The following is a 27,386-nucleotide window of genomic DNA, read 5'->3' as shown; positions in this document are numbered from 1 at the left end:
GCTCTTCCCTCTTCAAAACCACAGTCACAGTATCTGAAGGATTTCGTTGTTCAAATATGCCAGCCAAATGAAGTCTTTTTCCTGGGCTACTTTACTCTAAAGAGTGTTGAAACTTTGAAAGTCCAGACTTAGCCCCTTTATGATAGCCTTAGGTTTGGTCTCCACAGAGTTCCATGTCAGAAAGAAAATAATCTCCAAGACCACCTCATGCTAGCATTTGCTCTCATAGCAGTCCAAGTTTCCAAAGTTAATTAGATCTCTGATTTCATTTCCTTATGCGGGGGAAGGAAGTCTTCTTTTGGATGGTGTACTTTTATATTTTGTTCTATTTTTACAAAGTCAGCTATTCAATTAAAATTGTGGGACTTTTTATTCAGTTTTTTTTAAATATAATTTCCATCATTCTACCAGAAAAATAAGTTTTTGTATGGATTATTATCCCCCACAGGAGCTAACAGTGTGATCCTATTCATTGTAACCACACCTGAAAACTCCTGTCACTTTTTAGTTTTCTCTGCAAAACCTCAATGAAAATTAAATTAATAAGTGAATGCTTTTGTAATACTCTGGGTTAAAAAAATCACTGCTCTTGTGTTTATGTCCTTACTGCTTTTGTAACAAATCTAATCCTAATGCATTCTATGCGCCTTTCATTTTCTTGATTCAAAAATCTCTGGAATTGATTCAGTTGTTTCTTGCTTAGTTTTGCTATAGACAAAGCATTACTCTTGATTAAAAATCAAATTCTCAGCTCCCCAGATTCTGTTCTCTAGGATTACTATTTTTCATGCACAGAATGTGATCTCTCTCCCATTCAATTTATGGTATTACTCTTGTCACTTTCCAGATGTGGTCCAAATACAAGAATTTCAACAGATCTGCTTGAATTAATATTTGTGTTTCTTGGCCCTCCATCTAGATTTTATCACCATAGTATGTTGTGGAAAACAGCCTACATTCAAATTTGAAGAAGTCCTCAATTGAGTTATTACAGAATGAGGGAGGCAAAAGACCACATTCTTATACCAGTTCCACTGGATATTTTGACCATGTCTATCAACTAAACATAATCCAAAAAAATAAAGAGAGAGTACTTTATTTTTTTCTAAATCAAAACTGATGGCCAGGCACAGTGGCACAGGCCTGTAATCCCAGTGACTCAGGAGGCTGAGGCAAATTCAAAGCCAGCCTCAGAAACTCAGCAAGACCCTGTCTAAAAATAAGCAACTTAGTGAGACTCTGCCTCAAAATAAAAAATAAAAATAAAAAGGGGCTGGGAATGTGGCTTATTGGTTAAGCAACTCTGGCTTCAATTCCTGATACCAAAAATAAAACTGAACAAGAAAGAGAAGTCCAGTGAGCATAACAGCAAATGGGTGGATTCTGCTCAGGTACAGTAATACTACTGTCCACATTTAATCAACAGAATTCACACTGATCAGTGTTATTACAGGGAATGCTAATTAAATGTACTGTTCCTTGAAACCTCAAATAAAGTGTTACCAAATTCAACCTCAAACAGCAGGGATCCAATTCTTTTGAAAAGTACAGTCTGCACAAAAGTTTACTCAATACAGAAATGTTTTTCAGCGTTTTCCCCACAATATAACAATAAATAGAAACAGAACTAGGGAAATGGTGAGACTATTAAGAATAACAACACAAAGATGATGTCTTGACTATAAAATGAATTGTTCTTCAAATAAATAATTCCATACACCTTTATGTATTTTTCATGCACAGAATGTGATATCTCTCACATTCAATTTATGGTATCACTACCTTGTCACTTTTCAAGTGTGATCCAACAGGTCCCCACAAAAATCAATGGCATGGGAGTCAGGATAGGTGGGTCCTATACCAGCTCTGCCAGCAATTAGGATTGTGATCTGGATCAATTTGTAAAACCTAACTAAGCACCATTTTCTTCACATGTAAAATGACAGAATAGGACAGCACAATCCAAATTTCCTTCTAACTAGTTTTAAGGATTGAAAACAATACATAAGTGCTTTGTCACTAGAAGGTCATTATCATGATCAATCTTTGGTGCAATGTCTGAATTAAAGCAATAAAATGAATAAAAAGACCTGGAAACATTCAAGTTTCAAGTATTCATATCTCAATTTCCTTTTTGAAAATCTTCCAAAATCTTTATTTCTGGCAGCATGTGAAGAAAGGGTATTGTTATTAATGTGACAGTATTTGTCTCTTCAGTTATTTTATTTGTTAATAAAGAATAAGGATGGAGAAAAGGTTTTAAGTGTTTAATGGAAAGAGGTCTATAAAAGGAAAAGGATTACTACTCAATAAACCAGTGGTTCTCAACGGTTTGGGGGTATTCGAATTAATCACATGGGATTCTTTTTTTGGTGTGGGGTGTACCCAGATTGAACTCAAGGGTTCACTACACCAAAGAATACAATAAAGATATTTGTTTCATTTTCATAACACTTGATAATGACTAAAATATTGGATAATAGCTCATCTGTGCCTAATAGTTAAATGGCTTTGATGGTTAGTAGCATCAAGCAAAGTTAATTTTCAATACATCTGCATTAATAGATTTTTAGATGTATCAGGTAAGTCACATCACTACCTCAAAAATATCTTTTCATCTCAGAAATGTTTAAAGTAAGACAAATGCTATCTTCTATATATACTAGGAAAATAGAACCAAAATTCTTGCTTAATATATGTGGGGGGAAAAGTTACAGTATCAATTAAGAAAGTCCTAGAATATTCTTAGGATGAATATTTAAATGTAACCCATTTTTCAAATAAACAACTTCTCCCTCAGTGAAAATGACAATACCCTAGTTAAATTGCATAATGTAACTGTGTTGTCACTCTTTAAGAGATACTGCTATTGACAATGAGGTTGCCAGTGCTGGAGACAAGACTAGAATGGTGCCAATGACTATATTCCATACAGCAAACTCAAGAGGTAAGGCAGGACAGGTGATTAAGAGGTAAATCTCTAAGGATTACAAATCAATTACAGTTTTTATAAGCAGTGACATAAAAAAAATTATGGGGGTAATTACATTAGGATCAGAACATCTGAATTACAGTCCCAGTTTTTGTTTATGGGCTTTTTTTGTCATCGTGTTGTTGTTGTTGTGTGTATGCATGAGTGTGTGGTACAGAGAATTCAATCAGGAGCACTCTGCCACTAAGTTACATTCTCAGCCCTTTTTTCTATTTTTTTTTTATTTTAAGACAGTGTCTTGCTAAGTTGCCCAAGCTGACGTCAAACTTGTACTCCTCAGTCATCCAAATACCGAGTATTACAGGCACATGCCACTGCACCCAGTGTTCTCTAGCATTTATGATCAAAATCCCATGAAATAATGATGTGATGTTGACATATGTAAGTACCTCACACATAATTATAGGAGTGCAGACTTGATTCAAAGCAGTCCTAGATAAAATTTTAAAAGACTAGCACATCCCTGGATAACATTTCTCTCTTGCTGCATTTAAAAGGAACATTTGCTATTTCTATTTCTTTGCCTCACAAGCAGCCAACATTTTTCCTCCAAATTAAACTTCCCTTCCCCACTCAATCTCTGATTGCTGTGTTTATCCTAGTGTATTTTGACTGTTTCTATTTCCATTCCATTTTGCACAGGAGGACCAAATTCTGCCTTGATGAATGAATATCCTGAGAGAAGTAATCCATTTTTATAAACATTCTAAGAAGGTAATTTCCTGCTCAAAATAGAAAGCTGACATTTCTGTCTTTCTATAGTTATAGATTCATTTAAACATGAAAGCATGTAAATAAGAGAGAGAATCTTGAGTGAGGGTAAAGAAAAAATGGGCTAGAGAGAGAAGGGTAAATAAAGCAGGATAAAAAAGCAGAGGAGGGGAAATAGAAATATGGAAACTAAATAATCTATCAGAGCAAAGAGTACATTATACAACCTCTATTATCTGAATAATCTTCAATCAAAAATTCTCATCAATAAAAAAGTGGCAAAGAATTTTAAAAGTAAATAACCAAAAAATATATTCCTAAAAATAATACTTAAAATGCTTAGCAAAAACTTTTAGAGCTAAAGCCTCAATGATTTTAACAGTTTAACAACATTATATTAATATCACTGGATTAAAGGGCTACATTATGCTAAAGCTCAACAATGTTTCTTTGACCTGAAAATGAGATGCCTTCACTTACTGATGTTGACGTGGATTTCATACAGCTACCCTGAGTCCTCTGGTGGCAAGAAGGATGTAAGCTGGTTTAAAATGATAGGAGGAATTCATAATCACCACAGAACCAATCAGGGACACTACTGAGAATTTTTGTCCACAAAGAAACTTATTATGATAATGTAATATTATGTTTCTAACTTATATACTCAAATAAACCTGTGTACAGACAACAAAGTCCTTGGTATCTGCTGCCACATTCTCAGCCCTTAAATTTACCTGCCATATGATAAATATGTGATAAGACTGGATGGAATAGAGTATGTCCATCACTACTTACAGAAACACAATTTGAAACAGACAACCCTTTAAGCATCAAGCAATGTGTAAATAAGGTGGCTTCCTGTAACATCAATTCTTGCATGCATTCAGTATTTTAATTACTGTTATGTTAGCATTGTACTAGGAATCAAAAACTGGGAGTAAACGTAGTTTTAAGTCTAATGGAAGAAGCAGACATAAATAAAATCATCATATAAATAAATACATAATTAGAAACTATTATAAGTGCTATGACAAAAAAAAATAGAATGCCATGAAAACAAGTAACAGGGAAATAAAACCTATATTGAAGCCAGAATAAGCTTCTCTATGGAAATGCTATTTGAGCAGATTACTGAAAAAGAGAATAAGGTAACTACATAAAAATGGGAGAAAGAGATATCCAAGCAGTTAACTGGGCACACAAATGTCTCAAAGTTGAAAGGGGCATGGGACACTGGAGGAGCTAAAAGAAAACTAAGCCATTGTCCCTAGGGCAAGAAGAGAATGAATATGTAACATGGGATCATGTGAGCACTGGAAGGTTCTTGTCTCATGAACCTGAAGAATGAAGTACACAGATGATGGAAAGTGAGAATTCAGTAGTATATTTATTTTAAAAGTAGCAGATTTATTGGAAGAAAACAAGGAAAGATCCCACAGCATGGTAGGGATCCCAAAGAGCGTACCATTGGAGGCTTTCTGTCTAGAGTTTTTATATTGTTTTCATTGGAGAGTCTTCCTTGATTGTTCTCTTTCTCTGACTTAGTTGAAAGTGTACAATTTTTTCCCATATTGGGATTGTCTAATGTGTTTGTTAACCTGAGTTTGTCTTTTATTTGTTCCTTAAAACAAAAGAATTACTTGGGTTCAAAACAACTTGATGGGGTTGACTAATGTTAGGGTACTCAAGGAAACCTGGGGCAACAAAAGAATGTCTGGACATCCAAGCATGAGTAGGGTCTTTCAGTTAGGCAGCCAAAAACAAACAAAAGAAACAAGCTTTAGTCTAGGGTTTAAATATGAAGTGGTGGTCCTGCCTCAAAGATAGAGGAGTGGTCAGAGACACAGCATGCAGAACATTAGAGGTTAAGATAAAAACTTAGGACTTTATCCTAAAGGCAGTGATATAGATTTAAAAAAAAAAAAACTAAGCATATCAGTCTCTTATCTGCAGTTAGAAAAACAAAGCAGAGAAGACAACAATGAATTGAAAACGTCTATGAGAAAGTTGAGTTTGAGTTAGTTTCAACTGAGGTATTATTAGATAGAAATTAAGAAAAGTAAGAACCAGGTGTGGTGGCACACACCTGTAATCCCAGCTAATCAGGAGGCTAAAAAAGCAGAAAGATAATAAGTTCAAGGATGGCCTGAGAAACTTAGTGAGAACTTGTCTCTAAATACACTTTAAAAAGAAAAAAAGGCTACAGATCTAACTCGGTGGTAGAGTGCTTGTCCACCATGTGTGAGGCCATGGGTTCAATTTCCAGTACCACAAAAAAGAAAAGCAGACAAAAATATTTATAAGACAAAATCAATAGGATTTGCATACAGTGATGGGAAAAGAGATGTCAAAGACAACTTGCAGATTTCTAGTTTGTGGAAATGGAAGATGGTGTCATTCACTGGGATAGGGAGCATGGAGGAGAGCTAGGTTGGAACTGAGTGTCATTCAAAAGGTCAGAGTAGGCAGTGTTGGGTCTGGAGTGCCTTAGGGATATCCAAAAGTAGATAGTTTGTAGGCACAAAGCACTTGCTTTGTTGCCTGGTTTTTCTCATTTCTCCTCCTCCTCATATATTTCAAGCATGCCTTCCAGGAATTCCAAATCCTCCTTGTTCTATTTTACAGAAAATTCCAAGTGTACTAGCTCTACTTCCAAATTCAGTTCCAAGTTTTCCCCTGCAAATAGAAAGAAGCCACTTGGGTGAACAGAAGACTATGTATTCTGCAGTAACACAAATAATATATGGTGTTCCTCAGGAAGAATAACCTTCCTGGAAAGGCTCAGATGGTTTTAAATAACAATTCTTCCCTCTTACTGTAAGTATGTAACAATGGGTAATAAAATTACCTTTCTGAAGCTACCATGAGATATGTGCTGTTTATTACTTTACATCCTGATAAAGATTCTGTGTCTCTATATAAAGTCAACAGCAATCAGCAATGCAAAGAGGTGCACAGCTTTACCAGTCTTTGTCCTTGAACAGCAAAATTACTTCTTTCTTCATCTAATGGTGACAAAAAGAACTTGAATTCTCAATGTAAAAGTCCAAAAGTCTGGACTTTCAGATTATAGAATTTGAGGTTCTAGCTCAGCTTCAAAATACTTAACAAGAGAAATGATAGTTTCCATTAGCATACTAAAACTAAGTAAACTGAATGTTACCATAAATAAAATATAATAAAGGCCATATAATCACTTCTTTTTTAAAAAAAATTTTAGATATTAATGAACCTTTATTTTATTCATTTATTTTTATATGGTGCTGAGAATTGAACTCTGGTGCCTCACACATGCTAGGCAAGTGCTCTACCACTAAGCCACAACCCCAGCCCCATATAAACACTTCTGATTATCAGGATTTCACTGCATTGGTAAAAGTAGCCTCATCAATTTGTGACAGAGCCTGAAAACATCAAGTTTGTTCCTCAGTTTTCTCATCTGTAAAATGGGGGAAACAGTTGAAATTTCATTATATGATTGTACTGAGGACTAAGTGGCTTAACAATCAGGTAAAGTTTACATGAAAGGTCATAGAAAGTGTTTGATAATGTTGGTATTAAATTAAGGAAACTAAATCAAAATGATGATGTGCTAAATGTCCCACAGCTAGTAAAAGTGCAACTGGAATTTAAACCATGGTTTTATTCTTCTGCCCTAAGACATAAAAACCAAAACAGGGACAAGGGTAGAAGGAAGATGGGACTGAAAAAAAAATCACAGGATTTTCAGCCTTGTAGGCTAATAACACACAATTATCAAATATTTTTCTGGTATTTTATCATTCTACTCCATCTTCTGATTCCATTTCCATGGGGATTATAGAAACTCACACATAAAAATAGGAACTATTGTGCTTGCATTTCAGAAGGAAGAGCAGAACTGAAAGGAAAACTTTCTATGTGGAACATACCTCCAAGTCTCTTGCTTTCTACTCCTAGTATTTTTCAGTGCCTTTCATTAAGAATCCTCACTCAGAGATTTTAGAGGGAGATTCAGCTCAGCTCTACTGAGGCAGAATTTACACAGTAAAATTCACCACTTTTGCATATATAATTCAATGAGTCTTGTAGTCATCTCATTTATGATCTGATCTAATCCAGGAAAACTTCCCTTGAAAAATTCATATATAAACAATATTTCATATAAAACTGCAAACACTTTCCAGATATCCTAAAGCATACTCAGGTATAGAGAGAGATCCTCAGTTAAGAACTCTTAATCAAAAACTAGCAAAGCACCTTAACAGAATCATATGCATAAAAACATTCTTTTCAGGTTGAATGGATGGTAACCTATCAATATTTAGAAAATTGGTATATGAAATACCAATTGTTGATGTACGTCAGAATTCATAAATAAGACACACTTGCTACATGCATTCCATGTAAGGTTACTGCTTGCAAAGAATAAAACAAGGTAAAAGTCAGTAATGGTCAGTGCTCCACACAATTCAAATGTGTACAAATTGTAAATTATAGTAAATATTTGTATTTATAGAAGGCATGGTATAATTAAATTGAGAGAAATCAGATAAGAAAAACTAATTTTTGCTTAATACTCACCTTTTTAGGTAATCCTTCTGTACTTCAACTAATTCCAATTATATTTATTTAGAACTTCCTTGGACAAAGTATGCTGGATATTTTGGAAAGACACAAAAAATAATTCTCTACTCACTCATTTTCAAAAAGTTGTAATCAAGGGGCTAGGGTTGTGGCTCAGTGGTAGAGCGTTCGCTTAGCACACACAAGGCCCTGGGTTCAGTCCTCAGCACCACATAAAAATAAATTATTTAATTAAAGATATTGTATCCAACTACAACTAAAAAATAGATATTTAAAGAAAAAGTTGTAATCAAGAGTTTGGGCCTATCATTAAACATGTAAAAAGTAAGATGTTACTCCTAAATAAAACAACAATTGGTTTAACCACAGTACCAAAATAAAAGGTAGGTTTTTCCAGGAAGAAGTTTGTCAAGTTAAAAAGCACATTCATAGAGAGAATATAATAAAGTTATGAACTTCTTCATATACAGTTCCAAAATAATTTCATGAAATCATAATATACAGTCTTTATAAATATTTAGATATCATTTGTTTGATTGTTTTTAAGACCCTATTATTTCATGTAATCCCTTTTTGTTCCATGCTTTGATGCTAAATTACAAGTCTAAATGCCAATTTCAAGTCTACAATAGAGGTGTCAGCCACATTTGATTGAAATTTAAAGAAGAATAAAGAATGCAAAGATTAAGCCCAGAAGAGAAATAACATCTCTCTTAAGTGTACTTTCTTAAATAGCCAAATGAAAGGTAATAGCAATTGTAATTCCATCTGAGTAAATAAAGTAACCTGGAGTAAAATAAGATAATCAGTGAATATGAATTAAAAACTTTGAAGGAGATGCCAGATTAAAAGTTTCACTATGATCTTCAGAGACAAAAAGAAATTCACTAACAACATAATTCTTTCTAGGATCATTCTCACACTCATTATCCAAAAATATTTATGAGGTTGTGAACTATTCACACCATTTTTCTAAAATATTTTCATTCACTTATTCAACACATAATTACTGAAAGAAGTTATTACTTATAGTTTATTTGCAAGGCTACATGCTACCCTTTTCTTTTACTTCTATAGCAAGAAAAGAAATAGGGCCCTCTGGAAATTTAATATATAAAATAGACAATTAAAACCACACTCTATTTTTGTGTGAACTCATCAATCCCAGTTAGTTTTATTTCCATTAAAATTAATCTAATCCCATTATAAAAGAAAATTCAGTGATAAGATTATGGGATTGCCAGAAAAGTACTCCAGATCACTTCTTCCCTTCTGATCTTCAGATCCACTTGAATTTCTTGGTCCTTCACAGTAAAGGGCTCACAAAAATTATTTATTCCATCTTCTGGACACTGGGAGAAAAATGGTGAAGAAACATAAACAAGGTCCTATCCTAATGAAGAACAAAACAACTATCCATCGAATAATTGTACTTAAACACAAAAATTACAGACCTAAGATGACTGTCTGAAGGAAAGAAACCCAGTTCTATGAAAATCTCCCCACAAAGAAACTTAATGGTTAGAGTAAGATTCCTGAATGTGAAGAGTGGACCTGAGATCTAAAGACTCAGTGGGATCAACCAAGAGAATGACAAGAGGTTAGAAGAATGGGGAATGAAGAAAAAGTTTCAACAAAGAAAGAACATGCCTTCAGAAGAAACCCAGTATTCTAAGTCAGAGAAACTGAAGAGAATTGTGTTAAATCACAATTTACAATTGGATCACACCAATCCAAGAATGTTGATCTTAATCAAATCAGCAATGTAAAACCACTGAAACATTTTAAGCAGAGGGGTGATGAGAAGTTTTTCATTTTAAAAATATCATTCAAGTATCCAAGTGGAAACTAGATTACTGAAGAACAACAAAAAGATGAACAGTTCTGAAAAAAAAAAAAAAGCAGAAAGGAAAGGGATTTTTTCAGAGCCTAACACTCTGCCAGATAATTCCATCTAGGATTACATTCCATAGGAAACTAGTTTTACAACCTGCCCCTTCTCCTTTGCAGCCAAGTGAAAGTTTTTGCATTTTTCTCAGTGCCCTGCTGTGTGCTTTCTACAATTAATGAATCAGAGCTTGGTGCTTACAAATCAGTGAAGTATACCATCACTCCCACTGGTGCTATAGGTCATTATTTTAAGAGAGGGGAAATACCTTAATTAGTAGCCTCCTGTATTAAAATAGGTTATCTTAAGCTACATTTTGAAAATTCATCCTGAAATCTTAATGGATTTACACAACAAAAAATATTATGTGCTCAACTTAAAGTGGGCTCTGCTCTACATCCACTTAAGGATCCAGGATATCAACATTCCTCCTTAAAACTGCACTGAGACATATGATCTTCCTGCTTACTACAACAGAGAAGAAGAGTGCAATGTTTTCCACCAACAATAAAATACTTCGGTTCAGAAATAACACATATCTGTTCAAAGACCACTGTCCATTGACCACATGGCTCAGCCCATGGGTAAAGGACTTAGAAAGTGCAATCTGCTGTGGGCTTAGAAAGGAAGAACTAGATATTGGGAAATATTAATAAAGTCTAGCATACACTAAGAAATCCCTTTTTTCTCCTTAGAAGAATCCCACACTTTTTTTTGTCTCATTCTTTTTTTTTTATTGGTTGTTCAAAACATTACAAAGCTCATGACATATCATCTTTCATACATTTGATTCAAGTGGGTTATGAACTCCCATTTCCACACTTTAAATAAAATATTCTGTCTTCCATAAAAACAATACAGCTAACAATAAAAAAAAGTCTGCATTTAAGTATAATTCATTTCAGTGAGATTCACTGACAGGTTGATATACACCTAGCCAAAAGCAAAGAAATGTGCTGAGTAAACTGTGCAGCCTTACTTATCTTGATTAGCATACCATCTTGGTTAGCCTTCTTGAAATATTAAAAACAAAAACAAAAACAAGCCACAAAGTCTCAATTCCACTTTCAAGCAAACAAGACCTTTACAGTCTCCAGTGCTTCTGTACATACCTTTTAGGTATCATTGTGACAAGTTTGAAGAATATTGTCATGGTTTGGATGTGAGGTGTCCCCCCAAAGCTCACGTATGAGATAATGCAAGAAGGTTGAGAGGAGAAATGATTAGGTTGTAAGAATCTTAACGCAATCAGTAATTAATCCCCTGATGGGGATTAACTGAGTGGTAACTGAAGTGGTATGGTGTGGCTGGAAGAGGTGGGAATTGGGGGCATAGCTCTGGGGTATATATTTTGTATCTGGAGAGTGGAGTATGTCTGTTTCTTTCTCTCTCTCTCTCTCTCTCTCTCTCTCTCTCTCTCTATATATATATATATATATATATATATATATATATATATGATTTTTTTCCCTCTGCTTTCTGATCATGATGTGAGTTGCTTCCATCTACTACACTGTCCTGCCATTATATTTAGCCTCACCAAGACCTTTGAAACCGTGAGCCCTCAAATAAACTTTTTCCTCCTCTACAATTGTTCTGGTCAGATTTTTTAGTCATAGGAGCAAAAAAGCTGACTAAAACAGAAATCAACTTGGGCTGGGCATGGCAGTGCATGCCTATAATTCCAGCAATTTGTGAGGCTGAGGTAAAAGGATCAAAAGTTCAAGGCTAGTCTCAGCAATTTAGTGAGACCCTGTCTCAAAAATAATAATGATAATAATAATAATGTCTTGGTATATGAAGGATCTGCATAGTATTATCAACAAAGGTAATCAAAATGAAGAAACACTGTGATAACTTAGCAATCGGTGTCTAAGTCTTCATTGTCCCCTTATTCTGGTTCTCTTTGCTGTGTAACAAACCATTTCAAAACCTAGAAGCTTAATACAACAATTTTTATTATCTTACAGTTGTATTATGCATTGGTTTCACCTAAGCATCTCTTGCTTAGGTTATTTAATGCAATTGCAATGAGTTGACAACAAGGCCTAGAGTCATATGATGGCTTGTCTGGTCTGGACAGCCAAAATATTTCTTCATTCACAAATGTGGCACTTTAGTTGGGACAACTAGAACAGCTCTGGATTGATCAATTCTCCCTCTTGTCACATGACCTCTTTACATGCTTTGTTTGAACATCATGTAACATGAAACTCTCAGGTGAGTGGAACTTCTTACATATCAACTGGCTTCTCCCAGAGTAAGCATTCCAAGGAAACATAATTGAAGCTATAAGGGTATCTTACGGCCTAGCTGTGCAAGATGTACTAGATCAATCTGAAACATTCTGTTGGTTACATGGAGAAGTGTATATTCAATGTGTAAAAAACTAGACGGGGCATAAATACCAACAGGTGCAATTCACTAGGAGGAAGATAACATTGAAAACCAGTTACCACACCTCTGATTTGGGAAATAAGGGTCATAGTCAAAAACACCTGAGAAGGAAAGACTTTTTTTGAAACACAAGCCCTATGTATCCATGAGGGTAGAAATGTCTCCAAATACCAAAAGATGGCATCTCTATAAAATTTACCATGCCATGTATTGGACCTATAGCCACTTCTCGGCATTTATGGTTATCACAAAACAGCAGAATTTTTGCACAATAGTGAGAAACAAAAACTTTAGACATGAGATAAAATTATAATAGCATCTTTACAAAGAAACTAAACTTATTACCAAAAATTTCGGAAAAAAATATATCACAAAATTTGGAAATAAGCCAGGCGAGGTGGCACACACCTATAATCCCAGTGGCTCAGAAAGCTGAAGTAGGATGATTTCAAGTTCAAAGCTAGCCTCAGCAACTTGGTGAGGCCCTAAGCAACTCAGAAAGACCCTGTCTCTAAATAAAATATAAAAAGAGAGCTGGAGATGTGGCTCAGTAGTTAAGCACACCTGGGTTCAATCCTCAGTACCTTAATTAATTAAAATTTGGGAATAAAAACTTTTTCCACCTTTTTCCATATCCATTCTCTTCAGCTATTCAAATTCAAAATATTAAGTTACTCAGAATCTCTTCCAAAATGCGTTGTAATCATTAATTAATTATTCCACACAATGTTTTCCTGAGGGAAAAAATTATAATAATCCATTACTACAGAAAGCAATAGTAGGCTTCTAAAGATCAACTTGCCCAATTGCATACCCAAAGAATGTGATTTCTCTCACTATTAAATCATGAGAAGTCTGCCATTCCTGGTTAAACCATCTGTTCACTTTGTGAAATAGCTTTTATCTTGTAGATACTAAAACTAATGTGTTAAGATAAGTATTTGCTAATATTGTAGCTAGAACTATATTTGTTGTATTCGGTCCCAAGCCCTAAAAGAAAGCTCGAGAAAATAAAAAGGACTGGTTTTAATTTCAAGAAATAGTCATTATTTCCTCAGAAGAAATAATTATGAATTTATAATCATGTTACATCTTTTAGATGCTCTGAGCATTTTATTAAAGACAGTCATAAGACAGTATTTTAATAATGTGTTACGGTCAATTAACATACTGTGATCTAGAACAAAGTATGATGGCAGAACCTTACCTCTCTGTTTCGCTACATCTGACCTAGCTCTGCAAAAGGAAAAATGCTATGGCAGTCATAATAGTTAAAAGCAGGGATCATTTTATAAATAAAACAGAAAGCTTTTCTAAACAAATCTGCATTATTCAAAAAGACAACTAACTGCCATGTTAATTGGCTCTAATTTGTCCCACTGAAATTACATCATTTTCTGTGCTATGCTATTCATAACCTAAGCGTATCAAACACTGATTTTCTAAGACTCTGAAAATAGTCTATCAGAATTAATTAGCAAATTAATATACTTTGCACTAAAAATTTCTTGCAAAGGAAAAACATTGTAGACAGTGAAAGACTGTTAAAATAATGTTTTGTAAAGTAAAAACAAGCCAAATACGTTGCTATTCAATTGACCATAGGTATAGCAGACTTAGTTTCTTAGAAAACATATTAATGTGAAGAAGTAGGTCAGAAGTATCAGGAACTTGGTGTTTCATGTGAGTGTGGACACCTAGCTTTAGAGGGGAGCTATTTGGCTGAGTAAAGTGGAAAAAAAGCAAGTGAACTGGAATAGACATGAATCAAAATGAACAGCTGAATTTTAAACAATTGTTCTTAACCTTGGCTGCACAATGGAATTCTGTGGGGAGCTTCAAAAATTAGTAATGCCTGAGATACTCTAATCTAATTAATCTTGAGTGTAGCCTGAGCACCAGAATTTTTAGAAACTTTCCAGGTGGTTTTAACGTGCAGCAAGGCTATCACATAATCTCCAGGCAGACCACAACAAAAAAATGTTAATTGAAATATTTTTATATTTTTTTCTTATGCCTTGCTCAGTTGACAAGAAATTAAGAGAACCCTAGAGGCCAGAATTAAGCACAAATCCACAATAATAAATAGCAGGGGAACTAGGAGTTGCTTTGGGGATCTAGCAATTATTTCAAACCTAGATCCTGAGTTTTAATCAGCTACATAGGAGAACACAAGACAAAGCCTACATCTCTTCTAGAGGGTATTAGATTAAAGATGTTCCCTTACTTTAATAATTTTTGTCCTGTCCTTTACAAAAAGTGTTCTTATCATTAGTTTAATTGACAAAAATTAGATGAATTCCTCTATTCTGTTATAACAAATCAATTCTGAATGGATAAAGAACTTAAATGTGAAAGTTAAACTTCAAATTCATAAAAGTAATTATGAAAATGTTTCAATTGGGGCTGGGGATATAACTCAGTTGGTAGAGTTCTTATCTTGCATGCACAAGTCCATGAGTTCAATCCCCTGCACCACCAAAAATAATAATAATAATTAAATTTTAAAAATAAAATGTTTCTATTATTTTGGAATAAGAACAGATTTGTTAAATAAGATACAAGAAGCACAGATCATAAAGGAAATACTTTATAAGACTATAATAACAAAATTTAGTTCCTCAAAGACACTATAAAAAGAATCAAACAAGATAAGTCATAATAAAAGGTAAATCAGACCAGCAAGTCAACACCTCATTATATTACATTATATTAAATCATCAAAGAATTCAAATATAATAAAATCTCACAAATCAATGGGCTAAGCAACACAAAAGAAACAAAAAAAACAAAATAGATATTTCACATAGCAGAAACATTAAAGATAAATAATCATACACATAAACACTTTATCTCATTAGCAATTTCATTTCAACAAATAAAAATTTAAGCCCTCATAAAATGTTATTTTACAACCGCCACTGTTATGGTCTAAATGTTTGTGCCTCCCTAAAATTCATATGTTGAAACCTATATTCCCAATGTTATTGTATCAAGAGACAAGGCCTTTGGGAGGTTACTAGTCATAAAGGTGGAGCCCTCTTGAATGAGATTAGTGCCTTTAACAGAGGCCCTTTTTAAGGGAATTTGTTTGCCTTCTACCACATGAAGACACAGGTGAAGGTGCCATCTGTGAACCAGAAGAGGGAGCCCTCATCAAACATGGAAACTGCTAATAACCTTGATCTTGTGTATCTCAGCCTCTAGAACTTCAAGAAATACATTTCTGTTGGTCATAAACCACTCAGTTTATCGCAAATTATACAGAGGTCCAAACAGACTAACATTTCTTTGTCAAATAGTTAGTGCTAAGGGCTGCAGATAAGGTTAAGCGCTGGAACTCTCATAAAATTACTGGTAGGAGTGAAAATTGGTATAAAACTTTAGGAAACACTTTAGCACTAGGTAATAGAATAGATCGTATCTACCTTCTATGGCCAAGAAATTCTATTCCTTAGAATTCTTCATACATGCACCAGTGAGACATTTTCAAGGATGTTTATTGAATCTATGCCTCTGACAAAAAAAAAAAAAAAAACAGAAAATGGAAACTGAAAAGTCTAAGCATTCATTGACCACAGAATTAAAAATTAAAGTGTACATAGTCAAACAATAGTATGCAACACTGAAATAGAATAAATAAATATAGCTAAGAATATCCACTGCAATATCAAAAACTTTACATTAAGTAAAACAAATATAAATTTGCATTTATAAAATATTTGAAACATCAAAACTAAAACTTTTATTATTTAAAGATGTAAATACATATAATAAAACTATAAAATATGGCAAAGAAATTATTTTTTAAAGATTATATTATGAATGTAATGCACTCCACTATTGTCATGTATGTAAGAAATAATTTAAAAAATAAAAGATTATAAAAGTTCTTAAAAATTAGAGTAGTTTTCTTGGTAGATAGAGACAAGATGTATTTTGGGAGAGACCCACATGAAACTTCAAATATTTATTTTAGAAGCTGAATTGTATTTACACAGGTCTTCATTTTATTATTATTTTATTATTATTATTTATCCTATTAACATGTATTATATACATTCATTTGTATGTATGCTATACTTCTTGATAAAAACAGGAATGAAGGAAGGGAGAAATAAATCATTCTAGCAGCCAAATTTAAAGGCTAAAAGAAGTCCCTGGTTCAATGAACATTGATTGCACTGAAGCATTTTTATTTTTAAGCTAAATAACAAAATTATAAGAATCATTATGGTGCCTATAATGCAATTAAGTTCTATATTAAATGTATGTTGGATGCATAAATGAATAAGTGAATGCTTTATCTAGGGGTGATGAAGTGACCTGAATGGCCACTTTCTTACTCAGTTTTCTCTCAAATGGCTTATATCTTTCCATCTGACTCTGAGCACAAAGTGTTCTGGTAGTTAGATGTACCTCATAGAATTAGTTTTCTAAAGAGAAAAAAACATAGAACAGTCTCTCTGATGAACATAGATACAAAAAATCATTAATAAAATATTAGCAAGCCACATTCAAAAACATATTAAGAAGATAATAAACATGACCAAGTGGGCTTCATCCCAGTGAAACAAGGTTGGTTCAACATACACAAATCAATAATTGCAATTCACCGAGTAAATAGAATTAAGAACAAGAACTATATGGCCATCTCAAAAGGTGCAGGAGTCTTTGATTTAAAAAAAAAAAATCAGTTAAATATTCATGTTAAAAACAATGGAGAAACTAGGCATAAAAGAACTTACCTACACATTATAAAGCCATCTTACCTAAACATTATATGACAGACTCAAAGCCAATATCATACTGCATAGAGAAAAACTGAAAGATTTTTCTCTAAAATCAGGGACAAGACAAGGATATAAGGATGTCCACTTTCACCACTTCTATTCAGTATAATTCTTGAAACTCTAGCCAGAGGAATCAGGCCAGCAAGTCAATACTTCAATTCTGAACCAATGCTGAAAACAGAAACCCATTCTGAAAAGATATGGCATATGTAGAAAAAATAATTCTAAGCTGGTCCTCAAAATTCCTGCCCGCTTTTTCAAACACCCTTTATAATGCCCTCTCCTTGAGTGTGGACAGGAATGTGAAAATGATAGATTTTACTCCCATGATTAAGTTATATGACATGACTAAGATGAGGACTTTTTAGATGCAATCCCCAGTAAGTTGATTTTTTTAGTCAAAAGAGAAATAAGACTGGATAGTTCTGACTTAATCTGGTGAAGAGTTATTCAAAAGGGGAAGAGATTCGCCCACTACTTTAGAGGAGGCAAGCCTCTAGGTTGTAAGAGAAATACATGGTAGGACCTGAGGACAGCCTCTAGAAGCTAAGCATAACTCCTGGCTGACATCCAGCAAGAAAACTGGTACCTCAGTCATATAACCACAAGGAAGTGATTTCTGCCAATAGCCACTATGAACTTTGAGGAGGACTCCAAGCTCCTGAAAAAAACATAGCCCTAACTGAAATCTTTAGATCTCAAGAGACCTTAAGCCAAAGACTCTCCATCTGACCTAATAAACTCTGAGATAGCAAAATTATTTTTTTAGCAATTAACTTTGAGATAATTTGTCATGTGGCAAAATAAAACTAATAACAGCATTTAAGAAATAAACCTCAGCCATTCTAATCTTCCATACATTAGGTACCTGGTGATTTGATGGACAAATATGAATTCAGATATACTGAAAGCTGTAAGAGAATATGAGAGGAAAAAAAGACATCCTTGTCAAAATTATCTACTTGGAGCAGTTAGTGCTAAAATTGCTCTCAGTAAAAGAACAAGAGGTGGGGAGACGTGGGGCAGAGAGAGAGAATGAATATGAGTCATTTACATAACTGGAAAGACTGATGAAAATAGCATCCAGAATAGCAGAAATCCAGAGACAGAACACCTGATGTCATTACATTACCTTACAAATATATTTTCCACAGTGGGCTTGTGAAAATTACATACTTTCTATAATTATACTCTAACTGTGTCAAATAAGATTCTGAGCTAAATTATCACTTGAGAATCAATTTCCTTCCAATCTCTTTAAAGTTGAAGGTGGATTCCCAGATTTAGGGTTCCCCTTATTCAAGCTTTCTATAAATTTGAAAATGATTTTTCATTGCTTTTATGAGCATAAATGCAATACATCTTAGGATTAGGTCCAATAAGTAATAGGTTCAAAGAGAGACCCTTTCTCTATTCTAAAGAAGAAATTAAATTACGTTCTTAAAAAAGAAAATTCACTATAACTTGTTAAAGAAATTAGTTTTGTTCAAAACCAAGTTCAGTGTTCAAAGGTATTTAAGGCAATAATTTAATAATATAGTTGACATACCATCAAATTTTATTTTATTTTATTTATTTATTTATTTTTAGTCCCATGAGCATTGTTTATTATGTTGGACAGTATCACACATATCACTTTCCAAAGGGCCAAGCACACCCTGGAAGCTGCATTCACGCACATCTGCTGCACTGAGAACACTGTCCCTGTGGGTTGGTGAAGAGCAGTGGGAGTGACCAGGCCCCTAAGCATTGCATGATGGCTGGATGGTGTGGCCATCTGATAACTGTCAGCTAGTTAAGGGGGTCCAGCCCCCTCCTAGTCTGGGCACCCCCCATCTCCTGAGCACTGTGGGGAAAGGCAGCAGAGCAGGGGCAGAGGGAATGCCTGGCTCCACCCAGTGGTGTTGGGCCATGCAGGGGTGGCCTGCAATGGTATCTCTGGGTCCCTCGGGGGAGCTCAAGTCCCCCTTGCAGGAGCTATTTAGATAGCTGGGAAGGTCTTTCTCCTCAAGACTTTAGCTTCCAGGTGCCAGTGCCAACGACATGAAGGCTCCGGTTTGCTCAGCAGGCAGACAGGCTAACAGGAGGCAGGTAAAGGCCTGGGAGAGTCCTCAGTGCCCAAGGTTCTCATTCTGCCTCGGGATAGCCAGCCAGGGTATGGAGAGGACTCGGGCAGCTTGGCCTGCTGTGTCCGAGGCCTGGCCTAGGACAAGCATGGGAAGTATACATGTGGGCTGAGCATACTGGCCGGAGCAGCACAGAGCCTTGGTGCCCAGGGACCTGTGTCCTCACACCATTTCACAGAATCCACACATAGCAGTAGGGCAGTCACCAGGCTGTTGCTCATGCAGGATTATGCGCCCCCACCACCTCCAGTCTCCACACCTCAGTGAGGCTGGACTGAGCACTCTTGTAACTGAGGAGGGTCTCATTCTGGGCCAAGAGGAGGGCTTGTGCCACCTCTCCTAGGCCAGCTGCCTGCCTTCCTGTCAGCTGATGGCTCTCAATAAGCTCAGCCTGCAGGGGTGAGGGTGGCACCCAGAAAGCTTTGTTGTGGAGTGCATGGGCCCTGGCTGCCCAAGTCCAACTCTCCAGCAGGGGAAGCCCACCCAGCCTGAGAGTGGCCACTATGGCAAGTCCAACAGGGAGTGTTCTGCATAGACTTTCTGGGAGACTTCGTACACACGCTCAATGAAGGGCAGGGCTTCGCCCAGCATCTCCACAGCCTGTTCCGGGGACCCCACGTTCATGGCCTCAAGGAAGATCTTGCGTGTGGGCAGGGTGCAGAAGGACACGGTGACTGCCTGGCGCACAATCCAGGGGTGGTAGGCGGCCAGAGAGGCATTGTAGGAGTCGGTACAGAGTGCGGAGGTGCGCGCGTCCTCAGGGCTGGTGCGCAGGTCCTCCAGGAACAGTTGTAGCCAGCGCAGAGCTCGGTGCAGGTGCAGCAAGGTCCGGCAGCCTGAGGTCGGGTGGCGGGAGCGGCGATCGAGGTCCACCAGCTTATTGCCCACCTCGTAGGCCACCATGGACTGCAGGCTCATGTAGTGCTCATGTTGGGGGCTGCTGCGTAGACGCTCCATAATCTGCAGCTTGGAGACCACATCCTTGAGATGAAGGAGAAGATGGTGCCTAGGCTATTCAGAAACCTGACCAGCCCCTTCCAGCCGGCGATGTAGTGGTCCAGCAATACTTCTTCCTCCTCGCTGAAACATTGCTGGAAGCTGACCAGCACAACCTTCAGGTTGAACTCCGCCTCCAAGCCATCCATTTTCTAACACAAACTAAAACAGTTCCACACAGAGCTTGTGGGTCCTCTGCTGGGTCAGCTCTCTCTGTAGCTCATTTATTTCAGGGAGGTGGGAGGATGGAGGAACAGTTGAAATAGCTGGGGTCCTGCAACTGTCTGCCCCTGATGAAGCCCCATTCTCTTACGCTGAGTGCCTGCTCCCCGGAGCCACAGGCTCTCTCACAGACCCCATACCCACAGACTTGGGCCTGGCTCCTCCTTGTCATTCATGCCACTGACTCAGGTCAGCCCCTGACCTGAGGACCCCCAGCTGCCTCCTGTTTGCAGCAGGCCCCTCTGTCAAGGCTTCCTGCTTATTTGTTTTGATTTCTTTCCCTAAAATCCCTGTTTCACAGTGGGGAAATCCTTCTGAGAGACAGGCGCTACCTCAGCATGGTTGCACCTGAAGCCCCCTGTGAAGGCAACATTCTGAGGAGGAGTTTAGATCCTAATAGAAACACGGACTCTGAGACAGTAGGCACTTCTGACACAGTAGATGAGGAGACAGATACTGTGGAAGACAGAGATAGGAGTGCCAGAGCAGGTGGGAGGGTGGCTGGGCAGACTTCTCTTCCTTGCTTGTGGCTGTACTCTAAGGCCAGGATACAGGCTGTGGGGCCAGCATCTGCTGCACAGGTGGACACCCATCTTTCCTCCTGCCGTTGGACCTACACACATTCCATACAGAAGGGTGGCTCGGCTAAAGGTCTTACCACATTCAGAAGACTGCCACAGGCCCTCCCCAAAGGAACACTCCGGGGAACATTCTGGAAATGGTCCAGGATCAAGTTCTCAAGGTGGGAACAGGCTCTGGATTCTGCTTGTGTCTCTGAGGTCACTCCACAGACATCCCAGTGCCCACACCTTGGTCTGCCTCCAATCACCCCGGCACCCACCTTCCTGGGTGCCCTAAGGGCCTGGGGCTCATGGCAAACCTGTGGGAGTGCTTAATGGGCTCTGGGTACCTGACTGCGTCTCACCTATGTCCAGGATGAACACTCACCCCACTAGGGGCTGGAGGTTCCTGTGCCCCTTGATGCTGGGAGCCCTGTCTGGCCTCCCTATCTGAGAGCCCGACAGGACAGGACAGCTGGATCTCCACACAGGTTCTGTCTTTCACTCACAAAGTCCTTCAGCTCTGAGGAGAACACTCTGCACTCTCTGCCCTTCCCACGGCCCAGGCTGCCCCCGCCTCCTGTGAGCCAGTGCGGGTGGAGAACCAGCAGGTTCCACGGGTTGGGCTGCCTGCTTGGTAAGGGTGGAGCCCGAGCAGATGGGCTCACAGTGTCTTCAGGTGTGGAGAGCTGCAGAGCCTGGGCCTCAGGACCATGGCTTCGGGGTCCTCCCCTCTCTCAGGGCCTAGTGCTGTTCACCGAGCAGATGCCTCCAAGACTCCAGGGGTTCCTTCTTGGCCACCCAATATCTTTCGGGGTCTAGCCTTCCTGCCCAGAACCCGAGCCAGCGGAAGGACTGCCAGGGGCCTCTCAGCGCTGTCCCCGGAGGGGTGGGAACAGGAAGGGCAGTGTCTGTGCATCCGGGAGCCGGCAGCCTGCCAGTTCCCTGAAGTACCTCTCAGCCTCCCCCGGGGAAGATAGGGCGCGGCAGGAGGGCAGGCTGGACTTCCATCAGCACGTCCCCTGTGGCACTCCAAGCCTGGCATGCGGGCCAGGCTGACCGCCTGCAAGTCTCACCTAGCAGTCTAGCGGGCACCGGGCTGGTGGGTCTCTGCTCCTGCTGCGGGACTTAGGGACCGGCAGAATCCGGATGGCGGGGAGGGTTGACCAAGGCCGCAGATCTGCGGCTGGGGAGCCGGCTCCTCGCTCGCCCCGCCTCCCCCGCCACATACCATCAAATTTTAATTCAATAAAAAACAAATTGTCATCTGAAGTTAGAGGGCAAATAACATTCCTAAGAAGAGGATAATGATATCATTTAATGCTAGAAACAATGTTAGAGAAAAACAAATCAGATCTTTTCTGTTAATATTGTTGCACATTCCCCAAAATCTTCAAGTTGGCTAAAAGACAACACCAGCTCTCAATAAAGTATCTGAGTCTTCCAATGGAATGATTTCAGAATAACCAGTTCATTTGGAGGCCACTCTTCAACACTTATTAACAAATGTATACAATTCCATCATACTGACCGGAATGCCTATTCTATAACATCTAAGAGCATAATGAAGGCACAATGGAAAGTACCCCATGCTTGCCAAAGTGTTGCATCCCAAAATCCTCATTTATCAATCATTTGCATGAAGAAGTAACCATTTAATTTCTATAAAATTATTTTGTTTATGTAGGAGTCACCATTAATTGCTTTAAAAGTTAGATCTCCTAGTATCTAATCATCAATTGCCTAAGTGCTGTTTGCTCCTTGTATACTCCCTTAACCCCACACCCAAGATGTTATTCTCCTTAAGGGCAGGTTCCATGTTTTTATTGTTCTATCCACCATAATGGTCAGCTAGTTCATAGTCTTTCACATATTTGTTGAGTTAAACTAACAGTAAATATTAGAGCTTTAGTGGTTCTCAGTCAGAAATTCTAATTGAATATTTGAAAAATTTTTTTTTGGTTTTTAAAATAATTTTTATTTTTTAAAAGTAAATTGTACATTGAATTGGGGTTGGGATTGTGGCTCAGTAGTAGAGTGCTTGCTTGGCATACATGAGGCCCTGGGTTTGATCCTCAGCACCACATAAAAATAAATACAGTAAAAAATCCATTGACAACTAAAAAATATATATATTTTTTTTTAAATTTGAACTGAACTGGTGGCTGAGGTGTGGCTCAGTGGTAAAGTGCTTGCCTCCCACATGTGAGGCACTGGGTTCAATCCTCAGCACCACATAAAAGTAAATAAACAAAATAAAGATACTGTGTCCATGAATAATTAAAAAATATCTTTTAAAAAATTGAACTAAACCAATTTTTTAAAAACTATTTTATACAGCCCAAGAAATGGTAATGAAATATTATTTGTTGGGTTCTACTACATAGTGAAGTCTCTCTCCCCACCCCTTTGCCAAAGTGTCATCACCTTGAAAGATAACATTTATATTTTTACGATTTGTGTTCTACAATACAAAACTTGGCATTTCCACTAACTCAGAAAGAACAAGCCCTTAGAAATTACTGTAAATGAGCTTTTCCAAAGGACAGAGGAGGTTAAAGCCTTTAATGGGGTTAAGGGTACTCATTCACCATTTCTGTTAAAGGAATAATTCTCCAAAAATTTAGAGTAGGTTTGTACCAACAATAGCCCTGTCTGATCCTAACGGGAAGAACTGAAACAGAAACAAATATCTACATTAAAATACAGGTTCTAATTAGCTTTGGAATATCTTTCTTCTATAATAACAATTATATAATGCTAATCAAATGATGCCTAACTTAATGTAAAATTAACTATTATAAAACATTTCATAATTTTAGCTATATCTGAAATAGTTCTTTGATGTTTTGAAGATTCAGACTTGATTTCACAATTAGCTTCACTTCCCATCCTTCTCAGTTTTCTTAATAAAATTACAAAAAAAAAACAACAACCCAGGTCTGCTGACTATGTTGGAAACATAATTTCCAATACCTCAATAAAAAGTATTCTCTATGGTGGGACCAATTTAAAGCACCTTTTCCTACTCTTAAAAAAAAAAGTCTCATGGGAGAGGCTATGGCACTCAACAAGAACAACTCAAAGGGCGAAAGAGTGATAGTCAACAATACTGAGAGTATCCTAATGTCCTACAATCGTGTGGAACTTCCATTTAATTACATGAAAAATATTCTAGAGGCCTCCACAGGAACCAAGAAGTGCACTATCTACCTTACCCCTTTACCAGGTCATCTTTCTATCCAAGGGGAAGGATGCCATGCAATCCTTCATAATGCCATTTTATCTCATGAAGGACTATGAGCTCAAGCAGCCTGTATTTGGTGCGAACTATGTTCAAAAATTAGTGGAGGCTGAAGGAGGAGGTAGCTGGAAAGGCTCTGCTTTATACAAGTTGACCTTCATAGCAGGGGGCACACCAGGTTTAGCAGGGAATGTTCCAGGTAGTATCTCAAGCCTCCATAGCTTGAGGGTACCCCCAATGGAGCTTATGGGTACCCTTACATTCCCAGTGGGGCCTATGTCTTTTCCCCACCAGTGGCCAATGGAATGTATGCCCTGCAAATGGAATGTACCCCTATCCACCACCCCCACCTGAGTTATATCCAAAATCTCCCATGATACATGGCACCATGGGATATATGCAGTCTCTGCCACCACCATATCTGGGACTCATGCTCTAGTCAGAGGCCCTAATGTCCCTTCCACTCTTGCAACTGAGGCCAAGGCCACAGAGGCAGCTGCTATCACCTATTACAATCCAGGCAACCCACACAATGTCTACCTGCCCACAAGCTAGCCTCCACCATCTCCCTACTACTCTTCAAAATACAAGAAGACTCAGAAAGAAGACCCTGCCCACTTCCCTGTCCCAACCCTCATGGGCCTTTCCTATCCCTTATGGGACTGCATCTGACTGGGGGAGGCCTGTTCTTCCCCAGGTCCTATTATAAAAAGTTACCAGGAACTAGTGTTGTGGGAAGGCAAGGCCCCTGGCTTCTGTAGAGGTGTCCCCCCAGTTCCTAGCTAAATCAGCCCACAGTGCCCCTCTTACCATTTCTGGGGCTGTGCTTGGGAGAATGGGATATTCCCTTTGTTCCTGTTTCACTATCTGGCCACCTCTTCTATTTCAGTCCGTCCCCTCCGTCTGGTAGCCATTCTGTATTCAGCTTTGTGAGCTCCATCAAACCAGCCAGTCTTCCTAGTGGGCCAAAATACCCTACCACACCCTGCTCACATTCCTTCCACTGGTCTATGCTGGAAGGCCACTATCCCACCTGACTGTCAGCCCACATTCCACTCAGCCAGGCCTGCCTTCTCTGTCCTTGTTCATTCTGTTGCCACTTCTGACTTCAGGAGCTTTACAATAAGCCTCCAGGGTTTTGTGGCTTCAGGGGAAGCCCACTGCGGCTGGAAAAGAAGTCCTTCAGTTCCCTTGCTAGAATTTCTGGAATTTCTTTTCCTTCTAATTTCTCTTCCCTCTATAAGGGCTTCTCACCTGGAGCCGTAAAGCACATGTCCATCCCATCATGCCATTTGGAGGCTACAGGGTAGGCCTAGAAAGAATGGCCCCCAACTCCAGTGTGCTGATCATAGCCTGCTGCCAGCTCCTAAGCCTACCCCTCCCTTTTAAGCATCATGCCCCCTGGATATGTGAAGATTTGCTCATTTGTTCCTGGACCAGACACCAAGGGAGGAGAGATGGTTATTTAAAGAGAATTCCCTATTTAACCAAAAAAAAAAAAAATCCAGTTAAAATATTAACATGAAATAAACCCTGTTTGCACCTTGGGGAAGAAACAAAGTTTCATGCCACCAGGCAGGGTGGCATACACATAAAATTCCAGCTACTTGGGAAGGTAAGGAAGGAGGATCATAAATTCAAGGCTAGTTTCAGCAATTTAGCAAGACCCTCAGTAACTTAGTAAGACCCTGTCTCGAAATAATAAAAAGAACTGGGGATATAGCTCAGTGGTAAAGCACCCATGGTTTCAATCCCCAGTACTAAAAAATTAAAATATTCAGTGGCAAGTGTTTAGTAAGCAATTTTTTTAAAATTTATAGGTTTAAAAACAAAAATTTACCACAACCTGGGAGATTGCCCAAGCTATCACAAACCATGGTTGATAATCACAGTCTTACACTCCACATCCCACCCAACATACATGAAAAAAATCAACTGGAATTCAGTTTTATTTGAAGAGTGGGTCATATTCCAGAAATAGGTTAACAGGTTGTAAGTTACTGATTATGCAGCTTTAAAAAAAAAATCCTCTCTTCTTCACTGAACACTGCATTTCATATGCTAATAGAAATAATCAGATCTCATGATCCTCATTCCTCATGAGATTTTATTTTTTTAGTACTGGTTTGAAATCATGGGTGCTTTACCACTGAGCTACATCCCAGTTTTTTTTTTATTATTTTGAGACAGGGTCTTACTAAGTTACTGAGAGTCTTGCTAAATTGCTGAAACTAGCCTTGAATTTATGATCCTCCTTCCTTACCTTCCCAAGTAGCTGGAATTTTATGTATATGCCACCCTGCCTGGTGGCATGAAACTTTGTTTCTTCCCCAAGGTGCAAATAGGGTTTATTTCACATTAATATTTTAATTGGATTTTTTTTTTTGGTCAATTCATGATTCATTCACACACAGAAGTCATGACCAGGGCCATCCTTGAAAATTAGACCTATAATGGTCCCTTCAGTGTGGGGGACAAGTTGTTTGATAAACAATACAGTGATCCCCCCTTGAGATCTTCCCTTACTTCCCTAAGTACCCCAACACTGTTGAGAGCCACAGCCAAAGGGGCCCCAGCAAACTTCCAGCTGCCAGCAAACTTCAGACTGCCAGCTGATGATTGGCTCACAGCGGCCCAGCAACATCTAGCTGATTGGCTCCTCTGCGGTGATGTTCATTGGGCTGTTTCCCTGCCCTTCAGACTGCCAGCTGATGATTGGCTCACAGCGGCCCCAGCAACATCTAGCTGATTGGCTCCTCCACGGAGCTGCTCATTGGGGGACTTCTTTGGCTCCACCCACACGACCCAGCCAATCAGCCTCAAGAGCAGGAGGATTGTGGGAGGTGGTGAGGTTTGTGTGGGAGTGAGAGGCTTGTGGGAAGCCGGTGGTG

The 27,386-nt window shown here is 38.3% G+C and overlaps 1 protein-coding gene and 2 pseudogenes across 3 annotated transcripts in view; 1 reads left to right on the top strand and 2 right to left on the bottom strand.

The window, feature by feature from the left end:
• The window catches only part of GPR158 (G protein-coupled receptor 158), a gene marked incomplete at both ends in the record, with an annotated part of 431,513 nt that overhangs the window by 321,512 nt on the left and 82,615 nt on the right, over positions 1-27,386 (bottom strand). The gene's annotated exons all lie outside the window — the stretch shown is intronic.
• On the bottom strand, positions 19,975-22,436 carry LOC308651894 (ceramide-1-phosphate transfer protein-like; annotated as a pseudogene). Its single transcript, XR_014024444.1, has 2 exons — positions 22,328-22,436; positions 19,975-20,631 (listed from the first exon to the last, which is right to left on the bottom strand). The product of XR_014024444.1 is annotated as a ceramide-1-phosphate transfer protein-like (transcript).
• On the top strand, positions 24,312-25,167 carry LOC308652275 (WW domain-binding protein 2-like; annotated as a pseudogene). Its single transcript has one exon. The product of its transcript is annotated as a WW domain-binding protein 2-like (transcript).

The sequence above is a fragment of the Spermophilus citellus genome, assembly GCF_964194105.1.
Source record: "Spermophilus citellus genome assembly, chromosome: 6".
Classification (NCBI taxonomy): domain Eukaryota; kingdom Metazoa; phylum Chordata; class Mammalia; order Rodentia; family Sciuridae; genus Spermophilus; species Spermophilus citellus.
Note: the sequence above shows the minus strand (reverse complement) of the source record. Positions and strands in the feature narration are given on the sequence as shown.